Below are 14175 nucleotides of genomic sequence, written 5' to 3'. Positions count from 1 at the left end.
TCAATTTGGCAAAAGAAAATTTAATTTTATTCATTTCAAATAATTGAAACATTAAGGATTGAATTAGAAACTAGAACAAATATCTAGCCTCGTTTTTTTTCACTATGCATTGAGGGCCTTTTTTTTTAGTCCAAAAAATTTTTGTTTTTGTTTTTTCATTTTTGGTCCTTGATTCTTGAATTTTTATGTTTTTCTTTTAAATATTTGGTTTACATTGGAGTCCTTTAATTTAACCAATGACAAGAGAGTAACAAAAAATGTCACCGAGAAACAGAGTAGAGAGTAACCTAGGGTTTTCCATAATCCGACCACCAAAAAAGTTATTTTTCTATGTTAATGGGTTCCATTTAGCAATAAAAGCTCAATTGTAGTGTTTTTAACCCTATATTTTGGAGTAAAAGGTAGATCGAGCCTCTAGAATGTTTTTTTTTTTAATTTTGGTTAAATTTTTTATTTTTAGGAGATTAAAGGCTAGTTTGAGCTTATTAATTGGCTCATTGAGTGTTTGAGGTGTTTTTTACGAGAAAAAGGGTTGAAAACTGGGTTTTGTTTGTTGAATGCGTCTTAACTCAACTTTCTGATCATCTGAGGTAATCGGTGATCATATTAGAAGGTGATGCGGTGTCAATCACTACGCACAATGCATCATCTCATTTGTTTTTTGTTTTCAAGTAAAAAGATGGGCGGATGACATGATTGCAAGCCCATCGTGGCTCTATTTATAAATGTCTTTGATTTTTTTTCTTTTTAATTTGAATTCATTAAAGTTAAATTATCTAAAACATATTCATGATATTATTTCATTACATATGGTTCATATTTTCCTTCTCTTTTTTTTATCATGTTATTTTTTTAATAATATTATCAAGCTCTCTTTCTACACAGTCCTTCAAGATTTTTTGTTGTTGTTGTCTTTCCTCCACGTGCCTTCAAAAAAAGATTAAGAAAATCATCATGACAATGTGCAAATGGTGTGTTATTCTTTTTTCGTTTTAATATGCTCATATTGAAATTATCAAAACGTTTTTTATTAGAAAAAAATGGAGAGATGCCTTTTTAACCCTTATTTCAATTATCTTGATTTTATTTTATATCTATTCTAATTGCTTACAGTATTTATTGAATTAAGAACTCGAGCCAACAAAACTTTTTTTTTGTTTAAGATAAATATATTAACAAGAGAATTAGAAAGTATACAATAAAATTATTATTTTTAATTTGATTTAGATTATTGCTTTCCTTAAAAACAAAATTTTATTGTTGTACACTTCAAAAAAAATTTAAAAGCTTCATGCATCTTTCTCTTAGCTTCATGATGCAATCTTTGATTAGCATTAAAGTTTTTTTTTAAAAATATTTGCTAGAACATATAATATTTTATTTATTATATTAAACACACACAACAACGTTGTAACTCAGAATTAAAGTTTTTCTTGACCTACAAAACATGCTTACAATACCCGCATATTTTTTTGTTGAAAAAATATTTTTATTAAGCTCACAGCAAAGCACAGGCACTCTATCTAATATATATATTCACCTTTTAATTTATAGCATAGTTGTCAAACTCTATTTAGAGGTTGACCTGGAAAAGGCTTGGGTCTCTAGGTTAACTTAGTGAGACAAAAACATACTACATTAAAAGTGATTTAATATGTTGAATTTAAGTATGCCTCAATTTCAATATAATTTTAATTAATGAAAAAAATAAAAATTTAAAGACTTAAAATTTTGAATGAACAAATATATTAAACTTAAAGTTTCAAATATTCAAATGATAACCACCACAATCCATAATTAAAAAACACAATCCCTTCACTTTAAGTAATATTGTTGTTAATTTTTGTTGGTTTATAGTTTACTCGATCAGGTTTGGTTAGGTCACTTGAATAATTAAAAACCTAATCTAGTTGAACAAGTTTTGTTAGGTCATAGTCGGTTCAACTAACAACCTAGTTTTGGTTTAGGCTTTAAGCCTTGGATTTTTTTTATTCAACCTTCGGATTAGGTCGAGTTTTACAATTATGTTATATAGGTGGTAGTGTTAGAATGAAGTTAGTATCTTATTTTATACAGGATGGAATGTTGGAGTGAAACACCAAGGTGGTGTTCATAAGTAGAAACATATATGTTTTATAAATCTAAAAACATATCTCTATATGTAAAATAGGATTTTGTGTTTAATTATGATTTTTTTTATTTAAAGAATTCGAAAACACACTTTTCCAACTCTCCCGCTCTCTCGCTTATAACTAGTCTTTGAATAATAACTAGTTAGAACAAAGGTGTGGTGACTTCGTTTTGTCTTGACTTTCTAACAGACAATTAGGTTTACAGTATGAAAAAAAGGCCTGCAAATTTTTATCCTATAGAAAAATGAGGTGTTTTTTGTTATTACTTTTTTGTGATTTAGGAAAACTAGTCTTATTGTTTCAGCATTTGAGTGGAATCAAGTTGTTTAAGATCATATATATCATCAATTAACTATAATGGCATGATGAGATTACTGTTCACAATACCATTCCTCACCCATCACTTTTTTTGCCATTATATTTTTTTTATATTACATACTTCTACGCCTAAATTGATAACTAATTTAAACAAATTTATTAAGGAAAGACAAGATTCAAAGGCAAATGATCAAAATGAAGGAGGTTGTCGCACCATGGCGTCACATGCGACTTCCTTCGAGATCCAATGGTAGCTTTTATTGGTGTTGTTGGAATCGTCTTAACACGAAATTCTTTATAAAGTGACATGATGAGGTACTAGTATGGCTTCAACGACCCACTTTTCTTTTCTTTTTTCTTTTCTCATTTTTCTCCTCATTTTTTTGTGCTTGACCCTCTCCAAAATAGCAAAATGATTTGTCGCATCCTCGCGGTGATCCTCGATTGATTTCGTAGTCTTTGTTGTTTGTGTAAAAAGGAGTCGTCACCTAGTATTATGGTCACTAGAAAACCTAACTGGTCTTTCAGAGATTTTAAGGCAAGAGACTGGTTGCGTAAAGGGAAGGTATTAGCACCCCTAGTACGCCCTACCTAAGGTAAGCTACTTGGTGTTTGGTTTGTCTTATAATTGCTATGGTGTTGGTGTTTTCTAATTCCATCAGTTTTTCTAGGTTTGATTCTAACTAAATTTATTAAGATAGAAATCCAAGGAGATTCCATGTGCTTTAAAAGCTTATTTTTCCCTTGGTATTTCAAGAGTTTGTGATTAGTACTTAAAAGTGTATTTTTATCAAGGTTTTATATCATCATTTTGCACTTGAAGTATCAATAACTCCTTAACTAAAGCATGTTTTATAATAACATATCTAATAATATAAGATACCTTTAATTTATGGTAAATGTTCATCTTAAATGCAGGCCTATCACATAAATGAAAGAATTGATTGATGAGTTGAAGTACTGAAATTGAAAGGACAAAGAGATGGCCAAACGTAGAAAAGAGATGATTGGTGCAGTCCAAATTGGAACACTTTTGGTAATCGGGTCATATCTGGAGCTGTAGATCTCGGATTTAGGTTTGCCTTATATGGATGGAAAGCTAAGACATAGGCCTACAACTTTCATGGAAGTCCAAGATTTAACAAGGCCGTTTTCAAGTCCAAATTGTAGCAACAACGAAGAAGTCTGAATCTGTCCTGCAGACCAGACACTGTTCAGTATTCAGCCCATATCTCGAGTTCTAGAAGTCCAAATGATCTCAAAGTTTTACCCTGAAAAGATGAGACAATTTCCTAGAACTTTCATTATTTAAGTCTATTCAAATTATGACGTTATCAATGACGTTTTGGACAGACAAGAAGATAAGAATTGTCACCAAGTCAAGATGTGGCCACCCATTCATCAATTAGTCAACAAATCAATAGTTTCAAATTTTGGCCTATAAAAGAAGGCATTTGCCATGTATTTAGGCATCTTGGTGTTCAGATCAAGATCATGCTCTTGCTTTTTCTTTATATTTTGTAATGCTTAAGTTTTGCTTATATTAATTTCTTGCTTATGCTTTTCATTTCCTTTCCTTGTTTATTTATGTTTCTTTCTTTCATTATGTGTTGCTAAGTTAATTATGTCAAGGTGAAAAGGGTACACTAATGGTGTAAGAATAAGTATAATATAAACTTAACATGGACCTTAATGTTGGATACTAACATGCTTTATATTTGTTATCTTGTTCACTTTTAATACTTTGCTTGTTAAATGGTTAATCTAGATTTATGTTGTATAACACTTGGTACAACAAATACTTGGCACTTTCATAGCCCATACTGTATGGTATAACCGACACCTGAGCTATGAAAGGAACTTGATTTGTTGTTAACATAAGTTATAATCATGAATGCCTGACAACATTTACAAGTATTAGCAATATTAAAATAAGATAACTAATGTAATCATGTTAACAATTTATAATCTGATTGGAACCTCCTTTGTGTGTGGTTTCCAATTGAATAATAAGAGTTTATACTATACTTGTTTGAAATACCATTAGTGGATCCTCTAACCTTGACATTTGTTGTTATTATTGTTGAATCCTTACGTTAATCTTACATCTCAAAGTTCTCATCAACTTCCTCTTCTTCTTAATCTTTATTATTATCATTATTAATAGTATTATTGGTATTATTATTATTACTACTACTATTACTATTATTACTATTATTAGTAGTACTACTACTACTACTAGTATTATTATTATTATTGTTATTGTTATTGTTATTGTTGTTGTATTATTGTTGCTTATAATTTATACAATTAACCTCCCTATGGTTCGACCCCGGTCTTGCCGGGTTATTTATTACTTCGACACTCCTACACTTGGGAAAAGACATCAATCTTTTGGTCGTGTCAAGTTTTTGGCGCCGTTGCCGGGGAGGTAAATTCTTGTACAAATTATAGTATTTATTTTATTTTCTCTTTTTACTTTTCTTGTATTTAACTTTGTTTCTTTTGTGTTGTTTCCTTTTCTTTTGTTTTCTTCTTCCTTTTATTCTCTTCCTACACGTGCATGAGAGTGTGGTCACATACATTAAGTGGTAGACTTTGTAGGGTATCCTCATCATTTTCAGAAAATATGGCCGAAGAGGATAATCAATCGCTTCATAATGAGAATAATGAGAATATTCGGGTTAGAACACTTAGAGACCACATGAATCCCACAAGAACAAGTGCACCCTCATGCATAGTTTTTCCACCTGATGCATCTCATTTTAATTTTAAGACAAGCATTATTCAACTTTTACCTTCTTTTCATGGTTTAGATTTAGAAAATCCATACTTGCATTTAAGGGAATTTGAGGAGGTCTGTAACACCTATAATGACTCAAATTGTAGCATGAACACCATTAGGTTAAAGTTTTTTCCTTTTTCATTAAAAGATAAAGCTAAAACTTGGCTACAAAATTTGAGACCTGGATCTATTCGTGCTTGGGATGAAATGCAACAATAATTTTTAAAGAAGTTTTTTTCATCTCACAGAACAAACTCTTTCAAAAGACAAATAATCACTTTCACTCAAAAACCAGGAGAAACATTTTACCAATGTTGGGATAGGTATCGAGACTTGCTTAATACTTTCCCTCATCATGGTTTTGAAACATGGAGATTGGTGTCATATTTTTATGAAGGGTTAACTCCTAGAGATAGGCAAATGGTTGAATTGATGTGCAATGGAACTTTTGAGGATAAAAACCCTAATGAAGCCATGGAATACCTAGACTTGCTAGCTGAAAATGCGCAAAATTAGGACACTACAGGAACTTATGAGGCACCAAGTAAAACCCAACCTCATACATCTAGTGGAGGTATGTACAACCTTAGAGAAGATCATGATCTCCAAGCCAAGTTTGCATCCTTAGCTAGAAAAGTCGAGGCACTAGAATTAAAAAAGAGTGGTCAACTAAAATCTGTTCAAGACATTGTGTGTCAAATCTGTGAAACCAATGAACATTCAACCAATGACTGTCCAACTTTTCCTTCTTTTAAGGAATGTCTCCATGAACAAGCCCATGCTTTAAACAGTTTTCAAAGGCCCAATCATAACCCATACTCGCAAACATACAACCCTGGTTGGAGAAATCACCCAAATTTTAATTGGAAGAGTGATAGCAATAATGCACAAACTTCACAGCCACCGTTTCAAGCACACCATAATTTCTAAAATTCTCATGGATATGCACCTCCTTATGCTCCACCTCTTAGAAGAAATCTTGAGGAAACATTGCATGCATTCATGGAAAAGCAGGAGACAATCAACACTCAACTTGCTCAAAGCATGACAGATTTTAAAGATACTCTTGCAAAATTGACATCTGCTCTCAGTTTCCAAGAGAAAGGTAAGTTTCCATCTCAACCACAACAAAATCCCAAGGGGTAATACAATGTGAATGCAAGTAGTTCTGGAAGCCAACACATGGATCAAGCCAAATCAGTCATCACTTTTCGCAGTGGTAAGGTTATTGAAAAACTCATTCTTGAACCTTATGAGAAAGATGATGAGTCAATCTCTGAGGGTAAGGAGGAGGTTGAATCTGAACATTGTAAAGAAAAGACTGATTCCCCGCCAGCACTTCCATTTCCTCATGCCATGACCAAACAAAGGAAAGTCAATCACAACTCTAAAATCTTTGAAACTTTCAAACAGGTAAGGATCAATATACCTTTGTTGGATGCTATTAAACAGGTACCTTCTTATGCTAAATTTTTAAAAGATCTGTGCACTGTGAAAAGAAAACTGAATGTGAAAAAGAAAGCCTTTTTAGCCAAACAAGTAAGTGCCATTCTTCAGAACAATAATGCTTTGAAATATAAAGACCCTGGTTGTCCTACAATTTCATGCTTTATTGGAGAACATAAAATTGAAAGAGCTTTACTTGATCTTGGAGCCAGTGTGAATTTACTTCCATATTTAGTTTTTCAAAGTCTCAATCTAGGTGAGTTAAAACCAACTTCTGTAACTCTTTTACTTGCCAATAGATCTGTAAAAGTGCCTAGAGGAATAATTAAAGATGTGTTAGTACAAGTCGATAAATTCATTTACCCTGTGGATTTTATTGTCTTGGATACACAACCTGTTGAAGCATGTAATTCATTTCCTATTATTTTAGGACGTCCGTTTCTTGCAACTTCTAATGCATTGATTAATTGTAGGAATGGACTGGTGAAGCTATCTTTTGGGAACATGACATTGGAGATGAATATTTTCAACATTTGCAAGCAACCTGGAGATGATAATGATTTACAGGAAGTGGACTTTACTGAAAAATTAGTTCATGACCAATTTCAAACCACTTCTAGTGAAATTGAGATTGATGAATCTGATGATTTGCAAATGGTTTATTTTCAGGAAGAATCAAAGGCAAATAGTTGGAGACCGAAAATTGAGGAATTGCCACCACGATTAATTGAGTCCATATCTTCAAATGTTCAACCACCAAAATCGAATTTGAAGTCGTTACCATTCAATCTCAAATATTCATTTTTGGGAGAAAATGAAACTTTTCCGGTAATAATCTTTTCCAAACTTAATGCACATCAAGAAGGTAAGTTATTACAAACTCTGAAAATGCATAAAAATGCATTAGGATGGACCATAGTTGACATAAAAGGAATTAGTCCTTTGATTTGCACACACAGGATCTATTTGGAGGAAAATGCTAAACCCTCTAGAGAAATGCAACGAAGGCTTAATCCTAATATGAAAGAAGTAGTGAAAAATGAAGTCATTAAGTTTGTAGATAATGGAATCATTTATCCTATTTCTGATAGCAAATGGGTAAGTCCTACCCAAGTTGTACCCAAGAAGTCTGGAGTCACTGTGATAACAAATGAGAAAAATGAGTTAATTCCAACTATGACTATTACTGGTTGGTGTATGTGCATTGACTATAGGAAACTAAATTCAATGACTAGAAAAGATCATTTTTCTTTACCTTTCATGGATCAAATCCTAGAAAGAGTTGCAGGTCATGAATTTTATTGTTTCCTAGATGGCTATTCAGGTTATAACCAAATTGAAATTGCATTGGAAGATCAAGAGAAGACTACTTTCACTTGTCCATTTGGTACTTTTGCATATCGAAGGATGCCTTTTGGATTATGTAATGCACCAGCCACGTTTCAAAGATGCATGCTCAGTATATTTAGTGATATGGTTTAACGTTTTCTTGAAATTTTTATGGATGATTTTTCTGTTTTTGGCGATTCATTTGATGATTGTTTGACTAACTTAGAAAAGGTTTTGAGCAGGTGTGAAGAGAAAAATCTTGTACTGAATTGGGAAAAATGTCACTTTATGGTAACAAACGGTATTGTACTTGGTCACATTGTTTCATCAAAAGGAATTGAGGTTGACAAATCTAAAATCGAGTTAATTGCTAACTTGCCAACACCAAAATCTGTTAAAGATGTTAGATCATTCTTAGGACATGTTGGTTTTTATAGAAGGTTCATCAAAGATTTTAGTGTGATATCTAAGCCCTTGAGTAACCTTCTAACAAAAGATAATACTTTTGAATGGACTGAACATTGTGAAGAAGCCTTTGTTAAACTTAAAAACCTGCTTACTTTCGCTCCTGTCATTCAACCTCCTGATTGGTCATTACCTTTTGAAATAATGTGTGACGCTAGTGATTATGTCGTGGGTGCTGTCTTGGGACAAAGAAAAGATAAGAAACCCTATGTGATTTACTATGCAAGTAAAACTTTGAATAGTGCTCAAATGAATTACACCACCACTAAAAAAGAATTACTTGCAGTAGTATTTGCATGTGAAAAATTCAGGTCTTATCTTGTTGGCTCACCTGTTGTTGTTTTTAGTGATCATGCAGCATTGAAATATCTTCTTTCTAAGAAAGATTCTAAGGCTAGATTGGTTTGGTGGATTTTGTTACTTCAAGAATTTGATATCACAATCAAAGACAAGAAAGGCACCGAAAATGTTGTCGCAGATCACTTGTCAAGATTGACAACATATTCGAGATCTGACATCACACCAATCGATGACTACTTTCCTGACGAATCTTTATTTTCTGTCTCTACAATGCCTTGGCATGCTAATATTGTTAATTTTCTTGTTTCAGGACAATTGCCGGCTCATTGGAGTACCCAAGACAAAAGAAAGTTCTTGAACTAAGTAAAGAACTTTTATTGGGATGACCCTTATTTATTCAAATATTGTCATGATCAAATATTTCGAAGATGCATTCCTAACAATGAGGTAAGTAGTGTCATTAAATTTTGTCATTCTAAGGCATGTGGAGGTCATTTCTCATCAAGAAAGACCATTGCAAAAATCTTACAAAGTGGATTTTACTGGCCCACCATGTTCAAGGACTCACATGCGTTCTGTAAGACTTGTGAAAATTGTCAAAAGTTGGGATCTATTTCAAAACGTCACATGATGCCTTTAAATCCTATTCTTGTCATTGAGATCTTTGACTGTTGGGGTATAGATTTCATGGGTCCATTTCCTCCATCATTTGGTTTCTTGTACATATTAGTCGTAGTAGATTATGTTTCAAAATGGATAGAGGCAATTCCAAGTCAAAACAATGACCACAAAACAGTGATAAAGTTCTTGAAAGAAAATATTTTGAGTCGATTTGGAATCCCTCGAGCCATGATAAGTGATGGTGGAACATATTTCTGCAACAAGTCATTTGAGTCTTTAATGAAGAAATATGGAATCACACACAAAGTTGCCACCCCTTATTACCCTCAGACAAGTGGACAAGTAGAGCTTGCTAATAGAGAGATCAAACAAATCTTGGAGAAAACAGTGAACCCTAATAGGAAAGACTGGTCTTTAAGACTTAATGATGCACTTTGGGCTTATCGAACTGCTTATAAAACATCATTAGGTATGTCACCTTATTGACTAGTCTATGGAAAACCTTGTCACTTGCCTGTGGAACTTGAACATAAAGCTTATTGGGCTATTAAAGCTTTCAATTCAAACCTTGATGATGCTAGTCAGCTGCGTAAGTTACAAATAAATGAGCTTGAGGAAATAAGAAATGATGCATATGATAATTCAAAAATTCATAAAGCAAGAATCAAAGAATTTCATGACAAGAGAATCTTGAGAAAAACATTTGATGTTGGTCAAAAAGTTTTACTTTATAATTCTCGACTCCATTTATTTCCTGGAAAGCTAAGATCAAGATGGAGCGGTCTTTTTATTGTGAAACATGTATATCCATATAGGGCATGTGATATCAAGAATCCAAAGAATGACAATGTTTTCAAGGTAAATGGACATCGTTTGAAAGTTTACTTTGACAATTTTTCAGTTGAAAATGACTCTATTGAATTAAGTGATCCTGTATATAAAGAATGATTCTTTTTCTCACATTGTTTTGTGTTTCGTTTTGGTGTGAATTTTGTTTTGCTAGTCTCTCTCACCCCGGTCAAATGGCGGATAACAGTACTCCGTGACTTTAGTCGGTTCTTTCAGTTTCCCATAATAACTGATATCTGTATATATTTGTGCAATTCTTTGCTCTTTCTCCCTTCTTTGAATCTCTTCTCCAATTCTCATTTGAAAATGGACACCACTCTTAAAAAATTGAAAAAGTACTTTCCCGCTCTACCTCAGAATGCGATTACAAAAATTTACCGTGCTAGGTGTGCAAGATTGAGGTTGTTAATGAATCATGGAATTCCTGAAGATATTTGTTAGCTGATTGAAGCAAAGGTCTGATTATCAGGTGAGTCCTCCAATTCTTTCATCTCATACATGCCTGGAACAAGTAGAAGCACTTTTGCAAAAAAACATCATGCAAAACGACTGAAAGTCTGTCACAGATGTGCCAGATGGACTTGTAATGCAACATGTCGTTCTTTAGGAATGATATCTATAAATCGTGAAGATAAAATACAATTCATTAAGGATGGCCTGAGTAAGGGGTCTTTAGATAATCTTTTATTAACCTTTGAGACGCATCCTAGTGGAGATGTGCATCGTGCTATTCATGATTTATGGCCACAATTCCATAAAGAACATGATCGACTTAGTCTTGGGAATCTGACTATAAAAGACCCTGTTTGCCAGTTTTTAAGAAAACTGGATAGGAAGCTTATCCCCGACCTATAGAGGGCGTTTAAGCCGTTCTTGGACGTAAAACCAAGGAAAGATGTGAGCCACAATCACAACTACCTGTACATACACATGTTTTTTTCAAAATAAATAAATAAATAAAGAGAGAGAGAGAGAGAGAGTGTGAGACTCCAGCTGGCCTACATATAGGTGGTATGATTGCATCTTCAATTTCTCATCTATAAAATCTTCTCTTCCTTCCCTTCATTTCTACTCAACCCATACATTTAACAAATATAGAAGTGTATAGAAATGGCAGGTTCCTCAAGTCATCACATCAGAAATATTTGTGTTTTCGGTGGATCCAGTCCTGGGAAAGAAAAGGAGTTTTTAGAATCAGCAAATCATCTTGGTTAGGTATTAGCTGAGAGAAAGATTCATTTAGTGTATGGAGGAGGCAGCCTTGGGTTAATAGGGGGTATGGCAATAGCTGTATTTTTAGGAGGACATCATTGGAAAAACAATTGGAGAGGAACTACAGGTCTCCACAATGTATGATCGATTGAATGCAATGTTTAACCATACTGACGCCTTCATTGCCTTACTAGGTGGTCTAGGCACATTGAAAGAGATCTTTCATATTTCCTCTTGGGCCCAACTGCACATTCACCATAAACCTATAGGTCTGTTAAATGTTAATGGTTTTTATGATAATTTGTTGTCTTTTCTTGATCAAGCTGTAGAACAGGAATTTCTAACATCTTCGGCACGACAAATTATAATCTCTGCTGCTACTGTTGAAAAATTGATTGACCAACTACAATCTTTCATCCTTGTAATTGATCCTTCCATGAGTCACATAAATTGGTCAACTAAGGAAAGCCGTAAAAAGCTTAGATTGGATTTGAGCCTTCGTTTGTGAAACCTTATGTCTTTTGGTTTTATTAATAGCATAGTATTTTGTTTTGTTATTTCTTATATTTGTTTAAGTGTGTTTCAGGTTTATCAGTGTTCGTTGTTTCAGGTGATGTTTTCTATACTCTATCTTTCTACCTTATGACATTGAGGACAATGTCTCGTTTTGGTTGGAGGGAGAGGGTAGTAGTAGTTGAAAAAAAAAACTAAATACTTTTATTTTTAAAGCCATTTGACAAAACTGTTATTAGGATGGCAGAGTAAGGAGGAATTTTAGTGACTCTTGAGACACATCTTAGTAAACATTTTCCAATGGTTATTTGCAATATTCATAACAAGGCCTATTAGAATACTTCTTGAAATATTCAAGTTTACAAACTCTCGCATTGTTATCACTTGATTCTGCTCATATACTCATTTAACAAATATTCTTAAACCTTCATTTTCACACACACACTTTAACATTTGATTGTGGGTTGCACATTGGATTATTACATTATTTATGTTCTTTTGTTAAAGGTAACAACTAAGGGATAGGGATAGTCTATAATTTGTAAAAAAAAAACAAAAACAAAAACAATAAAAAGAAAATGATGATAATAAAAACGTAGATAAGTTTGATTTCGTAGCCTCCCTAACCTAAGCAATTAAGCCCGAAGGGGTGTTTTAACACCTAATACCTTAAAGTCAACTGACTTGGGAGCTATTGGCCCAAAGCTTGTTACAAGGGTTAAGGAGAAAAACTTAAGGGAATCAAACATTGCACTATCTACGTATCAGTATCTGCAACCCGAGTTACTAAGCTCGTAGGGGTGTCTCAAAACCCAATGCCCTAAGACCAACTATTCTGGGAGTCATTAGCCGAAAGCTCGTTACATGGGTCAAAGATGCATTGTGTTATATGTATATATATTCAAAAAGTAAAAGAAAAAAAGAAAAAAAGAAAGAAAAAGAAAAGAAAAGAAAAGAAAAAGATAATAATCCCAACCCAAGGAAGTTAACCTTAAACATTAGAACAAAATATTGTTTTCTTCTAATAAAAGCCCCATCATCTATGTTTTCATACATTGAGCACATAAAAAGGAAGGTTTATTAATATTTTGTTTAAGAGCTATTGAGCAGATATATAAAATTTAATGAGAGTTTGTTTATCTGGATAGATTAATGGAAGTTGAATGATGAATACCTTGCTTTGTGGAATTTGCAAATTGTTTTTCTATTTTAACGCTTTGATTACTAGGGACTAGTAATAAGCTGGTTGGGGGGGTGTGATTAGTACTTAAAAGTGTATTTTTATCAAGGTTTTATATCATCATTTTGCACTTGAAGTATCAATAACTCCTTAACTAAACCATGTTTTATAATAACATATCTAATAATATAAGATACCTTTAATTTATGGTAAATATTCATCTTAAATGCAGGCCTATCACATAAATGAAAGAATTGATTGATGAGTTGAAGTACTGAAATTGAAAGGACAAAGAGATGGCCAAACTTATAAAAGAGATGATTGGTGCAGTCCAAATTGGAACACTGTTTGGTAATCGGGTCATATCTGGAGCTGTAGATCTCGGATTTAGGTCTGCCTTATGTGGATGGAAAGCTAAGACATAGGCCTACAACTTTCATGGAAGTCCAAGATTTAACAAGGCCGTTTTCAAGTCCAAATTGTAGCAACAACGAAGAAGTCTGAATCTGTCATGCAGACCAGACACTGTTTAGTGTTCAACCCATATCTCGTGTTCTAGAAGTCCAAATGATTTCAACTTTTTACCCTGAAAAGATGAGACAATTTCCTAGAACTTTCATGATTTAAGTCTGTTCAAATTATGACGTTATCAATGACGTTTTGGACAGACAAGAAGATAAGAATTGTCACCAAGTCAAGATGTGGCCACCCATTCATCAATTAGTCAACAAATCAATAGTTCCGAATTTTGGCCTATAAAAGGGGGCATTTGCCATGTATTTAGGCATCTTGGTGTTCAGATCAAGATCATGCTCTTGCTTTTTCTTTATATTTTGTAATGCTTAAGTTTTGCTTATATTAATTTCTTGCTTATGCTTTTCATTTCCTTTCCTTGTTTATTTATGTTTCTTTCTTTCATTATGTGTTGCTAAGTTAATTATGTCAAGGTGAAAATGGTACACTAATGGTGTAAGAATAAGTATAATATAAACTTAACATGGACCTTAATGTTGGATACTAACATG

Source organism: Populus trichocarpa, chromosome 3 (assembly GCF_000002775.5).
Source record: "Populus trichocarpa isolate Nisqually-1 chromosome 3, P.trichocarpa_v4.1, whole genome shotgun sequence".
Lineage (NCBI taxonomy): Eukaryota > Viridiplantae > Streptophyta > Magnoliopsida > Malpighiales > Salicaceae > Populus > Populus trichocarpa.
Note: the sequence above shows the minus strand (reverse complement) of the source record.